General features: G+C 45.7%; 1 pseudogene across 1 annotated transcript; it reads right to left on the reverse strand.

Moving 5' to 3' along the window:
- Positions 1–261: 261 nt before the first annotated feature.
- On the reverse strand, positions 262–6947 carry LOC310775882 (catenin alpha-1 pseudogene; annotated as a pseudogene). Its single transcript has 3 exons — positions 4286–6947; positions 3903–3940; positions 262–1065 (listed from the first exon to the last, which is right to left on the reverse strand). The product of its transcript is annotated as a catenin alpha-1 pseudogene (transcript).
- Between the last annotated feature and the right edge of the window lie 6717 nt (positions 6948–13664).

Raw genomic sequence — 13664 nt, forward strand, 5'->3', positions numbered from 1 at the left:
CTCAGGCAATATCTGTTTTCAGTCTGATACGTCACCGACCCTCTCTGAGACCCGGTTCATGAGAGACAGACAATGGGTATATCTTAGGAAGCCTCTACAAAGCAACTCCAAGTCAACCAGACAAGCCGAATAATATGCAGGGACGGAGTAACATTTTTAAATGTGTTAAATCGTTCAAATTCTGATGGGCCGTCAAGCTCAATCTATTGACCAATATTTTGTCTCTGCCCTCTGTTGAATGATAAATAGTGGATCTATATGCTATCCATGGCCTATCCATGGCTTCCTGTGAGAGGATCTCTTGACTATGTTGTTCCAGCCGTCTTCCTGCTTCTCTCTCTTCACAACGGGCTTCTCCTCAGGGGCCTTCATCCTCCAGGAGATAGCTGGCATGTTGAGGGACTTCTTCTGGTACTTTGTGTATGCCACATAGGAGGCCTTCACAGTGGACACCACCGTGTTCCACAGGTTCTTTGCTACCTGGATAAGGGACATGGCATTGTCCAGCCCAGACACAACCAGCTCTCCTCCCAGGTTCTGAGCTTTGACCGTGCTGCAGATGTTTAGCTGGTGGCAGTACAGAGTGATACACTCAAGGTAGGCCAGCAGGTCGTGCTTACAGGTGGAGTCGGGGCAATTGTCAGCGATGGCGCGGCCCAGCTTGTCCATTCTTGATCCCGCTTCGGCGATTTTCTTGGTGGCGCTGATGACATCGGACGTGTTCTTAAGCGGTCCTTTCCCCCTGGTGAAGTTCATCATCTCCATCATTATCATGCACATCTGCTTGGCCAGCACGACTATGTCATTGCCAGTGTCATCCCACTTGCATACTTCAGCATCCAGCTCGCTCTTCTCTTCCTGGAAGCTTGCCACCTGTTCTGCAGTCTTCGCCTTCTGCTCCTGGGGCAACTGGGCCATGATAGCCCTGGCACTCTGGCTGGCAATAACATGGTCATCCTCTGTCTGCAGGCTGGTCCTGCTGCGAACGTCAAAGTCCTCTGTCTCAAAGTCAGAGTTGTGGTGGAGGAACATCATTCTGGAAAAGTTGTGACCGTGTATACAAATCTATAGACAATTTTCCTGCCTATTGACTGTTGAATCATTTCTGATCTCTTGTGTCTTTGGTTTCCTTTCGTAAAGCATCAGCTGTTTCATCACAACAGTTCACTGACATCACCTCACAGGCCTTCTGGGTATTGAAGACCTTACATTTTCGTCTCGCTGCTGTTCAAGGCCAACAAGCACAAATCGCCAAGCATGTCTTTAAATAGCGTTGTTATTAACACTGGGTTCAGAAAGAGCAGTCAGCGAGTAGGTGTTGCGGCCTTTGTGAATCAAGTAAACAGGGAATTACAGTAAGTTGGAGCTGCATGATTTGTGTTTTGTCTACAGGAAGCTGCACACGAATTAGCAGTTAATGAAATGGAAAGCGGATTATATTTAGATTAGAGTTAGCCTAGTTCGGCTCAACAAAAGCATCCGTAATACTGAACACACACTGAACGTTTCTGGGAACAGAGATTCTCTCCTCTGGACACGGTAATGTTCTTTTCTTTTCTTCTATTTCTATTCTAGTCTCTATTTTTTTTATCTTCTTTTATTTTATCTTCTTTTCTTCTCCATTCTTTTCTTTTCTTATTTTTCTTTTCTTTTCTTAATTTTTTCCCAGATTTTTTTTTGTCCATTTTTGCTTTTTTAATAGCCAGTTCTGATAGTGAGAAAGGAAAGACTGGGAGAGAGAGGGATGACATGTGACAAAAGCCGACCCAGATGCTGTATTTAGGCTATGGCAGGCATGTCCAAAGTCCGGCCCGGGGGCCAATTGCGGCCGGCGGACCGATTTTAAAGTGGCCCTCGGCTTGTCTCTCAAAATATACTATGTGGCCCTCCACACAGTATTGGTTAATCAAGCAAGTTCACTTCACATTTTTCCATTCACCTAACGATGAGAGCACTATCATACAGTTTATAGACAAGCAAGTATCGGAAGAACACAGGTAGAACTAATGTATTCAGATGGTAAACAAAATCCTTGGAGTACAATTGTATTGTATGTGATTTTATGTGTTTTTTTAACCCATAGGATGAGAGAAGCAGCTGGCCCCCAGGTATTTTCACATTATCTAATGTGGCGCCCATTTTAAAAAAAAGACACCCCTGAGCTACGCAAACCGGCTTACAGCAGTTCATGAAATAGTCACGAAATTGTAATCTATAGATTCGTGCACATGGACACAATTTTCCCAATTTTTTCTGACACTAATAATTGTGTTAGTCAGGACTCAGGGAGGAATGGGCATACATGTTTGCCTTCGATGCCGACGACCGGGGTTCAATTCCCAGCGTGTTCAACGTAGTATTTCAACCATAACCCACATTTTAATTTTTAACAAAAAAAAAATCTTATTTTAACCCTGACCAAAACTTAACCAAGTTGTTTTAGTTGCCTAACCATAACCATAACAAGTTGTTTTATTTGTCTAAACTTACATCGTGGAGGAACATCATGGAGGGGGGACGTTTTTTAGGTTGTGTTCAATGTCGAAATCGTGTCCATGTAGGCCATGAATCTATACAATACATTTTGGGATTCATTTTTCGTAACTATTTCACACAATGCCATGAGACTGTGTGTTCTAGGCTCCATGAGACTGTGTGGGCTAGGCTCCATGAGACTGTGTGGGCTAGGCTCCATGAGACTGTGTGGGCTAGGCTCCATGAGACTGTGTGGGCTTGGCTCCATGAGACTGTGTGGGCTAGGCTCCATGAGACTGTGTGGGCTAGGCTCCATGAGACTGTGTGGGCTAGGCTCCATGAGACTGTGTGGGCTAGGCTCCATGAGACTGTGTGGGCTTGGCTCCATGAGACTGTGTGGGCTAGGCTCCATGAGACTGTGTGGGCTAGGCTCCATGAGACTGTGTGGGCTAGGCTCCATGAGACTGTGTGGTGTGTGGGCTAGGCTCCATGAGACTGTGTGGGCTAGGCTCCATGAGACTGTGTGGGCTAAGCTCCGTAGACCACTGAGCCACCAGGATGCCCCCTTGTTGCCCAATTTGCATACAAACATGGACATGAAGGGAGAGTCTCCGTCCATTTCCTTGCCTGGCAGACACACTATGGATGGAGAGATTGATACAGTAGATAGGTAGATGGATGGAGAGATAGATAGGAAGGTAGATGGATGGAGGAAGTGGAAGAAGGAAGGACACGTGATCGGAATGAGCGGGAGCGTTTGGAGTGCAGGAGGATAATGCCGGCGCCACAGATCTGATAGCGCTCATTCACAAATGTAACACGGGGTATGCACTAATCTTATTTATTCAAGAGCTTTAGAGGCTCACAATGAGGAGCTTTGGGCTGAGCTCAGATCTGATCTCAGATCAGGCCTTATCATTAGTTTAGAAGGAAGGCGATTAAGAGCAAATTATAAAACAAAGAATTAAGTCCTGAGAGCCAATCGAGATGAAATCTGCGCTAAATGGAATCAATTTGGAGAAGTGGGAGGACATATGGACCTCACAACGGTAGCATGTTAATGCAGAGAGCGATATACATACACAGAAATGCATGCACACTCAAAAAGGCTACTTAAAGACGATCTTTGTTTTTGTTTTTGTTCACATACCTGGGTATTCAGTGCACCTACTTAATAATGTATGCAAAATACATCACAAAAGTCTAATTTCTTTAGTTTTTCACACTTTTTCACATCAAAAGTTCATTTTTCAGGAATTCATTCATAACTGTAATCTACAGTATGGACGTAACGAAGTACTATCACATTTATACCCCATTTCAACCAATCATATCACGACATGGCAGCTGTCAATCAATCTTCATTTCGAGGAGAACATTCTGCAGGCATGTTTTCCACCCCCAAATAGAGCGTGTTCTGGCGCTACGCAAGTGGGCTCCGGGAGAACCAGGTAGCCGGCTGCTTCTGTGTGGACCGGTGCGGACATGCCGAGGTAAGAGTGCTGGCTGTCGGCTTGAACCTCTCAACCCTCTTTCATCTCAGGCAATATCTGTTTTCAGTCTGATACGTCACCGACCCTCTCTGAGACCCGGTTCATGAGAGACAGACAATGGGTATATCTTAGGAAGCCTCTACAAAGCAACTCCAAGTCAACCAGACAAGCCGAATAATATGCAGGGACGGAGTAACATTTTTAAATGTGTTAAATCGTTCAAATTCTGATGGGCCGTCAAGCTCAATCTATTGACCAATATTTTGTCTCTGCCCTCTGTTGAATGATAAATAGTGGATCTATATGCTATCCATGGCCTATCCATGGCTTCCTGTGAGAGGATCTCTTGACTATGTTGTTCCAGCCGTCTTCCTGCTTCTCTCTCTTCACAACGGGCTTCTCCTCAGGGGCCTTCATCCTCCAGGAGATAGCTGGCATGTTGAGGGACTTCTTCTGGTACTTTGTGTATGCCACATAGGAGGCCTTCACAGTGGACACCACCGTGTTCCACAGGTTCTTTGCTACCTGGATAAGGGACATGGCATTGTCCAGCCCAGACACAACCAGCTCTCCTCCCAGGTTCTGAGCTTTGACCGTGCTGCAGATGTTTAGCTGGTGGCAGTACAGAGTGATACACTCAAGGTAGGCCAGCAGGTCGTGCTTACAGGTGGAGTCGGGGCAATTGTCAGCGATGGCGCGGCCCAGCTTGTCCATTCTTGATCCCGCTTCGGCGATTTTCTTGGTGGCGCTGATGACATCGGACGTGTTCTTAAGCGGTCCTTTCCCCCTGGTGAAGTTCATCATCTCCATCATTATCATGCACATCTGCTTGGCCAGCACGACTATGTCATTGCCAGTGTCATCCCACTTGCATACTTCAGCATCCAGCTCGCTCTTCTCTTCCTGGAAGCTTGCCACCTGTTCTGCAGTCTTCGCCTTCTGCTCCTGGGGCAACTGGGCCATGATAGCCCTGGCACTCTGGCTGGCAATAACATGGTCATCCTCTGTCTGCAGGCTGGTCCTGCTGCGAACGTCAAAGTCCTCTGTCTCAAAGTCAGAGTCATCCAGCTCCTCTGGAGTCCTGATCATGAGGACAGCCTTGCGAATGTTGCGAACGCCATCATACACCAGACGGGAAGCATCAATAAACTCGTTCTCATCCACGGGTAATGTGGGGTTTGTACTCTGGGCCTTTACTGCAGCCTCCACCTGCTCTGTGAACTGTGGCATGACTGTTTCGGTGAGGAGCTTGGTGGCTTCCAAGACCTTCTCAGTGTAGACTCCAGGCTCATAGTCGTCCATTTCTGAGGTGACCACATGGACCACCCTACCAGCACAGCCTCGAATAGCCCCGCAACTGCGATCCAAACCATTAACATCATTCTCCTGAAGAGCAATCACACACTTATTCACATTCTCCAGGATGTGGTTCTCAGACACACACAGGAAGTCATCAATGGATGTAATCTCATCACCAGCATCGGTGAGGACATGGACCTGCTTTTCCCACTGCTCCTTGAACAAATCCATATTGTCCTGGGCCACCTTACTTTTGGGCTTGGCAGTAAGGGCAAACACTGCATTAATCACCTGGGGCCAGAGGCCTTCCAGCTGGGATGCTGCCATACGTACCAGCTTCACTCCCTCCTCATTGTTGGAGATGGAGCATGCCAGGCTCGCCACCTCAATCAGCTTATTGGCATGTTCACGGAACACCTGTGCATACTTCTTGACTTCTTTCTCATTGCCGCTCTTGGCGGCTTCAATCAGGACCAGGAGGGGAACATTGGTTTCCAAGAAGGAGTCAGAGACATGGTCTATTACAGCTTTACGCAGCTGTCTGCGCAGGTCCTTGGTCTTCTTTGTCATCCTGTCGATGGCAGTGTTCAAGGCATCACTCCTGTCCTTTCTGCCCGCATTGCCCATATACTGAGACAGAAGCTCCTGAAGAGCCTGGCGCACAGAGTTGCACTCGTCCACAATGCGTTCCTTGCGGTCATCGCGGGTGCAAGAAGAATCGGCCATTAGGGCAGCGCTGCTGATAATGCGCTCAAGGCGCTCCTCCAGGGATGGACGGAAGTGCTCCTCGTTGAACGCCAGGGGGTCCACGATGATTTGTTTATCAAAATTGTTGAGGGCGTAGGCGAGCTCTCCTCCCCCTGCTGGCTGATTGAGGGCAGAGTCTTTGGTGGCAGTGGCCTGGGCGGCGTTGGAGATACCGGAGACTGCGTGCTGCAGCTGCTGGTAGGTGAGGTCACGGTTAGCCTTGTAGGCCGCCACGTCAGGGTGCTGCAGGCAACCACGGGACACCATGTACAGCATGGGAATGTTCCGCTGTAGGACCCCGCGGGCAGCAGCCATTTGGTCCTTGTGGTGGACTTCCTTCAGCTCCTGCTGTCTCTTGGCAGCCATGATGTTGAGCTTGTCCACCTCTGGTTGCAATGCCTTATACTGGATTCCCAGGTCCTGCTCTGTTCCTGCATTACACACTTTCACCAGATTTTTCTCCACCATTCTGAGCTGCAGTAGCAGTTTGTAGACATCAGACATGTCCGCCAGCACCAGAAGATGAGTAACAGCTGAGAGGATGGCCCTGGCAGCACGAACCATGTTGCCTCTCTTCACTGAAGAGCAGGGATCTTCGGCAAACTCTCCAGAAGCCAACTTCATTGAATCACCTTGCTTGCGGACATCGTCCACAGCAGCAGTCAGCTCATCCTTAAGGAACTGACTTTCCTTTGCAATCATTTCTCCTTTATCCAGGAAGTTCTGGGTAGCAGTCTCCACTGAGACGGCCAAAACATGAGCATTCTTGGACCGTCTCTTCTTCTTGTTAGAGGGGCCTTTGTTGCAAGAGTTTACCAGAGTGGCGACCTGCGTGACCAAGGGCTCCAGCAGCATCTCCACTGCCAGAGTACGAATCTCCAGGCTCTTTGGGGCCCACTTGAACTTGATGTTGGCTGTGTTGATGCTTGTCATCTTCTCACAGATTCAAAAGTAAATTTGAAAAACTAAGTTTAAAAGTTCAGGAGTGGGATAGATTTATTTTATACTGCCTTCAATAACTGACGTCTGATGTCATCATTGATGTCATCGGTGATGTCACTCGAGCAGTGGTATTTCCTTACACATGACGATTACACATTTCCTTAGTCATGCGCTCTCAGACGGCCGTGGGTTGCTTTCCAACTTTCCTTCATCAGGAAAATAGCGAGCGTTGTGTTCCTTTGATGGCGTCTCCCCGCTGCCCAGTAGGTCACGGTACTTCGGACCCTCGCCTCATCTCGTCCAATGAAGCCCGGAAGTTGACGACAGGTTTATTTTGAGCGTGTGAGCAGAGTTGAAGGGGTGAAGTGAACTGAGGAAGCGCAGGAAGTGCAGATTATAGTCTTCCTGACTGAACCTTCGTTAGAACTTTGTGTGTGTGTGTGTGTGTGTGTGTGTGTGTGTGTGTGTGTGTGTGTGTGTGTGTGTGTGTGTGTGTGTGTGTGTGTGTGTGTGTTGTAACGGGAGGATTCCCCTCATGCAGACCTATTGACCACGTGTCTATGACGAGATACCGCCTGAATGTATACCTCACAACTCACGTCAGTCTTCAATAGTGTATGAAATCAGTAGATGTGACCGTCTGTGTATAGTCCTCCTGCAGTGTCAAGGGTTCAATCCAGCCACAAAGGAAATTAACATGATAATATTTCAATATTAAGCCTATATGGAAATAAACATGATAATATTCCTATATGGAATGGAGTCTCCCCCAAATCGCGCCTACAAACACACAGAGTCACTTATAAGTGGCTGGCACCGCAAAATATTGCAAGTAAAATGACAGATGTAAGGCATGTCTCTATTGGTCGGTCAGATGTAAGACATGTCTCTATTGGCCGGTCAGATTGCAGCGTCGATAGTTTTGCTCTCAAACCTTATTATGTTTGATTGCAGGATAAAGACACAAAAGTAACTCCATACAGCTCAAAATACTGCTTTATCAAAAATACTTGAAAAACTTGTCTATAAAAGATTAATTGAGCATGTCAACAAGCACAATATTATATATACACATCAGTATGGGTTTAGAAAGAGACATTCAACATATATGGCAAATACACATCTAATTAATGAAATATACAAAGCTAGAGACCGAAAGGAAAACACTATAGGTATTTTTTTAGACTTATCAAAGGCATTTGATACAGTCAACCACCATATCCTTTCCCAGAAGCTCTCACATCTTGGAATAAAAAACAATACACTACTTTGGTTTACCAGTTACCTTAAAGATAGACAACAGTTTGTATCCTACAATGGGACCAATTCTCCTTTTCTTCCTATACTTTGCGGTGTGCCACAAGGATCAATTCTTGGGCCTTTGTTATTTTTGATATATATCAATGACCTCCCAAACGTCTCAGACAGGCTGTCTAAAATTTTATTTGCAGATGACACAAGTGTATTCTATTCGCATAAAGATCCTGATGTCATCATTAAGGTCTTAAATGAAGAACTTGACAAGCTGTCCATTTGGTTTAAAGTTAACAAATTATCATTGAACATTAAAAAAAAAAAAAAAAAATATTTTGGCCTTAAATCTGGGATTTTTAACTTCTCCTCTAAAATTGTGATTGATAGCGTATCGATTACCAGGGTGTGTTCAGCACGATTCCTGGGTGTTCTGCTTGATGAATCTTTATCTTGGAAACCTCATATCTTGGCCATATCTACAAAAATGGCCAAGAGTATTGGTATTCTAGCCAAAACCCGTCACTTGATCAGCACTGAGGTAGCCATTATGTTATATTATTCTATGGTTTATCCGTATATTAATTACTGTAATTTAGCCTGGGCTAGTACTCACCAAACCAAACTTGAGCCTATATACCGTCTGCAGAAACGAGCTCTAAGAATAATAAGCTCTCTACATGGAAGGCACTCCTCCCAGCCTCTATTTCTTCATTTAGGTATCCTCAGTGTTTATCAAGTGAACCATCTCCAGATTGGATTATTTGTTCATAGTTCCTTAAAAAGAGACCTTCCCCCTTTTTTTCATGACATGTTTGCATATGGTTACCAATTTCATAACTACTCCACACGCAGCTCTAGTCTCCTCAGACCACCTCATTCCCGTACTTCTCAATCCCAGTTCAGTATACTCTACAGAGGGTCCAAGATATGGAATTCTTTGCCTTCACATCTTTTGGATTTCTCTTCACAGAAGTTCAAAAGTGCATTGAAATCACTTCTCCTAGCTAATAAATATTTTCCATATGGGCTGCCTATACAAACTGTGGTCTAATGGCTGTCTCTAAACATAGTTTGTTTTATTTTTGTTGTCTTTTGTTCATTTTCTTGTCATTTTTTTACTCTTCTCACGAAAACTTGAAGCTATACAGCATACAGTGCCCACTTTAGTGTTTAGCATTTATTCCACTTGTATGCATTATATGTGTGTGTGAGTGTGTGTGGGGTGTGGGTGGAGGGATGGGAGGGGGGTATTTTATACTGATGAAAATCTGATGATGATAATACGCTACCTGGAGAATGCCACACCTAAGCCCCTGGAGGGTTTTTAGGCAATTCTCCTGCACATTCAATGCTGATTATATATTGTATTCTTTTGTAATTGTTTTTATATGTGTAAATAAACAACAACAACAACAACAACAACAATACTGTAAAAAACATAACAAAAAATATCAGCACTGGCTTTGAAAAACGTATATAAGTCAAACCCCTGTGTGTGTGTGTGTGTGTGTGTGTGTGTGTGTGTGTGTGTGTGTGTGTGTGTGTGTGCGTGCGTGCGTGCGTGCGTGCGTGCGTGCGCGCGCGTGCGTGCGTGTGTGTGTGTGGTGGGGGGGTTAATTTAGCCGCAGTGGCTAATTAAAGTAGAGGGTAGCCAACTGGTTTAAACGCCAATGCACCCCCCCCCCCCCCCCCCCCCGCCTTTGTCATCTTTAAAGTGACCGTAGGAGTGTTAATAATTTGCCTCCCTCTCTCGCATCCCTCTTTAGTGAGGTGTGTGTGTGTGTGTGTGTGTGTGTCGTTTGAAGAGTGCCCGTCCCCCCTTGTTTCGTGTCTCTCCATCCCCCCCTCACGCCCCCCCCCCGCCTTTCTTCTTCTTCTCTTCTTCTTCTTGTCCTGTTGTTCTTCTTCTATCCTCTTTCATGCTCCACGGCCTCAGCTCCACCTTTTCAATTTGGCCGGCTCGGCAGAGAGCGAGCGGACTGGAACTGTTGCTCTTCCCTCCCTCTGATGATCTCTGTGTGTGTGTGTGTGTGTGTGTGTGTGTGTGTGTGTGTGTGTGTGTGTGTGTGTGTGTGTGTGTGTGTGTGTGTGTGTGTGTGTGTGTGTGTGTGTGTGTGTGTGTGTGTGTGTGTGTGTGTGTGTGTGAGTGTGTGTGATGAACAGGACACGCTGTAACTGGGAATCCTTCCTTCCTCCTCCCTATCTTCCTAGCAACTTTATTTTAAAAAATTGCTAAATTCCTGTTTTCTCTTCTTCATTGTCGTCGTTCAATTTAAACTCAAAATAAGCGATTTCAAAACTAACGTCTTGACTTGTGAGACATTAGGAAGCTTCAGAGGAATTCTAAAGTTGCAAATTGGAATTCCTCATCGTAAGAAATGTATGGTTTGACACCCAGATCATCCACATCAGATTAGTCTAAGTCTAGACAACTTGGTTGCAGTTACAGTTTCCATAGGCTGCCGTTCTGTGGCCGCAAAGAAATGGGCAATTTCCCCCCCATAAATTCATGATGCCCCCATCTCAAATTATTTTTGGAATGCTTTTGACTAGAAGTGTACTAAATGTGATCACAAAATGCACAATTGTTGTGGGACTTTTAGCTAACCTGCCCTACTTCAAGCCCTATAAACGCGATTGTTGCTGACAGAGTGACTGAGTGAGTGATGAAGTTGCACTATTGGTGGGCCGTGGCCAGTGGTGGAAGAAGTACTGAAAGTCTGTACTCGAGTAGAAGTATTGTTACGTTACTGAAATGTTACTCAACTACAAGTAACTACTGGTGTTAAAGAAATACTCCAGTAAAAGTAAAACTCTACTTCTAAAGAACTACTTGGAGTATTAGTTACAGGCTGTGACAGGGGAGATCCATGTAGAAAATATATACTTTCATCAAACTATATCTCTCTGATGAATGATATGAATGAAAGATCAACAATGGCAGAGTTCCTCGTTATCTGCTGGGAAAATACATGACATCACCGCAGGGTCAGACTGTGAGTTCTCCAGGGCTGTTGAGTCTGTTTCAAGAAGTAATTTCCATCATTTCTGTTTGACAACCACTGCCTGTCTGAGATAGTTTCTTAGCATCAGCAAACAGCAAGCAAAACTTTGCTGTTGTACCGTCTCCATCTTTCTTTTGATCCAAAATGACTCCCAACTGCACTGTTGTGGTCAGTGTGGTCACCTCTCTCTCCACCAGAAACCTAACCTGTCATCCCTATTTCATGGTTTTCATTGGCGCATTTGCGATCAGTTGTTAGCCTTTTATTGGCTATGTAAAATGCAGATGAAAGGTTTGGATGGTCAAATTGTACTCAGTAGTGAATTATGATTTTAAAAGTAGCAAAGTCTCAGAGCGGAAATGAAGGAATGGAAGTCACCGCCATGATGGTTGCCCGCATCGATAAAAATGTTATTTTAGAGGCACAATATTGTTATAAATATATCAACAACTAGCCAATATCAAACCTGGTGGGCTTTATGGAAAGAGCATGACTCAAACTGGTTGACTGTTATATCAAACTGGTCATTCAGTGGCGTTTTATTTCCACATAACGTAGCGCACAGAGCTAACAGCTAGCTAATGCCAGCTTTCTTCTTGTCTCGGTTTATAGGTGGGTCGCTCACACCTTCAAGGTGCTTACCGCCACCTGCTGCAACGGACATACATCTATCCATTTTATAATTCTGTCCATTTTCTGACAAATCAGTGTGGCCACGGCCTTAGGGGGCGTGTCCACCAACCGACGTGTTCCTGAACGCTTTGGCTGCATCTGTGAGCTCTGAGAATGCGTCTCCTGGTGTTGTTGCTATGCTAAACATTAGCCTAGCTAATGCTAGCTATTTAAAAGGATAATGTCTGCTCTTGGCCCGCCCCTGCTTCATCCTCATTGGCTGGTAGCATTCTGAAGTGACATTGACGAGCGGTACGCTTTAGAAAAGTTGAAATTGTTTCAGCTTGAGAACAGGATCAGCGCTCATGGCTGAAAGTGATAGCCTACCTCTCCATTAGCATTAATGACACAACACTGCCAGCGCTTTTGTTACAGGTGTTTGGTGGACACAGTGCTTTTGTTACAGGTGTTTGGTGGACACAGTGCTTTTGTTACAGGTGTTTGGTGCTTTTGTTACAGCTGTTTGGTGGACACAGTGCTTTTGCTACAGGTGTTTGGTGGACACGGTGCTTTTGTTACAGGTGTTTGGTGGACACAGTGCTTTTGTTACAGGTGTTTGGTGCTTTTGTTACAGCTGTTTGGTGGACACAGTGCTTTTGTTACAGGTGTTTGGTGGACACGGTGCTTTTGTTACAGGTGTTTGGTGGACACAGTGCTTTTGTTACAGGAGTTTGGTGGACACAGTGCTTTTGTTACAGGTGTTTGGTGGACACAGTGCTTTTGTTACAGGTGTTTGGTGGACACAGTGCTTTTGTTACAGGTGTTTGGTGGACACAGTGCTTTTGTTACAGGTGTTTGGTGGACACAGTGCTTTTGTTACAGGTGTTTGGTGGACACGGTGCTTTTGTTACAGGTGTTTGGTGGACACGGTGCTTTTGTTACAGGTGTTTGGTGGACACGGCGCTTTTGTTACAGGTGTTTGGTGGACACAGAGGTGTTTGGTGGACACAGTGCTTTTGTTCCAGGTGTTTGGTGGACACAGTGCTTTTGTTACAGGTGTTTGGTGGACACAGTGCTTTTGTTACAGGTGTTTGGTGGACACGGTGCTTTTGTTACAGGTGTTTGGTGCTTTTGTTACAAGTGTTTGGTGGACACAGTGCTTTTGTTACAGGTGTTTGGTGGACACGGTGCTTTTGTTACAGGTGTTTGGTGCTTTTGTTACAGGTGTTTGGTGGACACGGTGCCTTAAAGTGTTATGAACCACTTCACATGATGTCAGAAGTGAAGCCGACGTGGTATGTTGGACAAGAGTTTACCGGGGCTATAACCCAGAATGGTTTTCGCCGCCGGAGCAGTTTAGCTTTGTCAAGCCGAAAGACTGATCATATTGGAAAGCAGCCATGTAGGCTAGGTTTTTGACCGAGTCCTGTTCCTTAGATTTCCATCCTTACTTTTCATCCTTCCTTTTTCATAATTTCCTTCATCCTGTCCTTCTTTACCTTTGACTTGTTTCCTTCCATCTCACTCTAATTCCTTCCTTCCTTCCCCCCTTCAGAGCTCTAGTATTTTGTGCAGCAGAAGTGTGAGGCTGCAGACAGTGCAGCAGCTCTAAGTGTGAGGCTGCAGGCAGTGCAGCAGCACTATGTGTGAGGCTGCAGGCAGTGCAGCAGCTCTAAGTGTGAGGCTGCAGGCAGTGCAGCAGCTCTAAGTGTGAGGCTGCAGACAGTGCAGCAGCTCTAAGTGTGAGGCTGCAGGCAGTGCAGCAGCACTAAGTGTGAGGCTGCAGGCAGTGCAGCAGCTCTAAGTGTGAGGCTGCAGACAGTGCAGCAGCACTAAG

This window comes from Poromitra crassiceps (genome assembly GCF_964638095.1).
Source record: "Poromitra crassiceps genome assembly, chromosome: 4".
Taxonomy (NCBI): Eukaryota; Metazoa; Chordata; class Actinopteri; order Beryciformes; family Melamphaidae; genus Poromitra; species Poromitra crassiceps.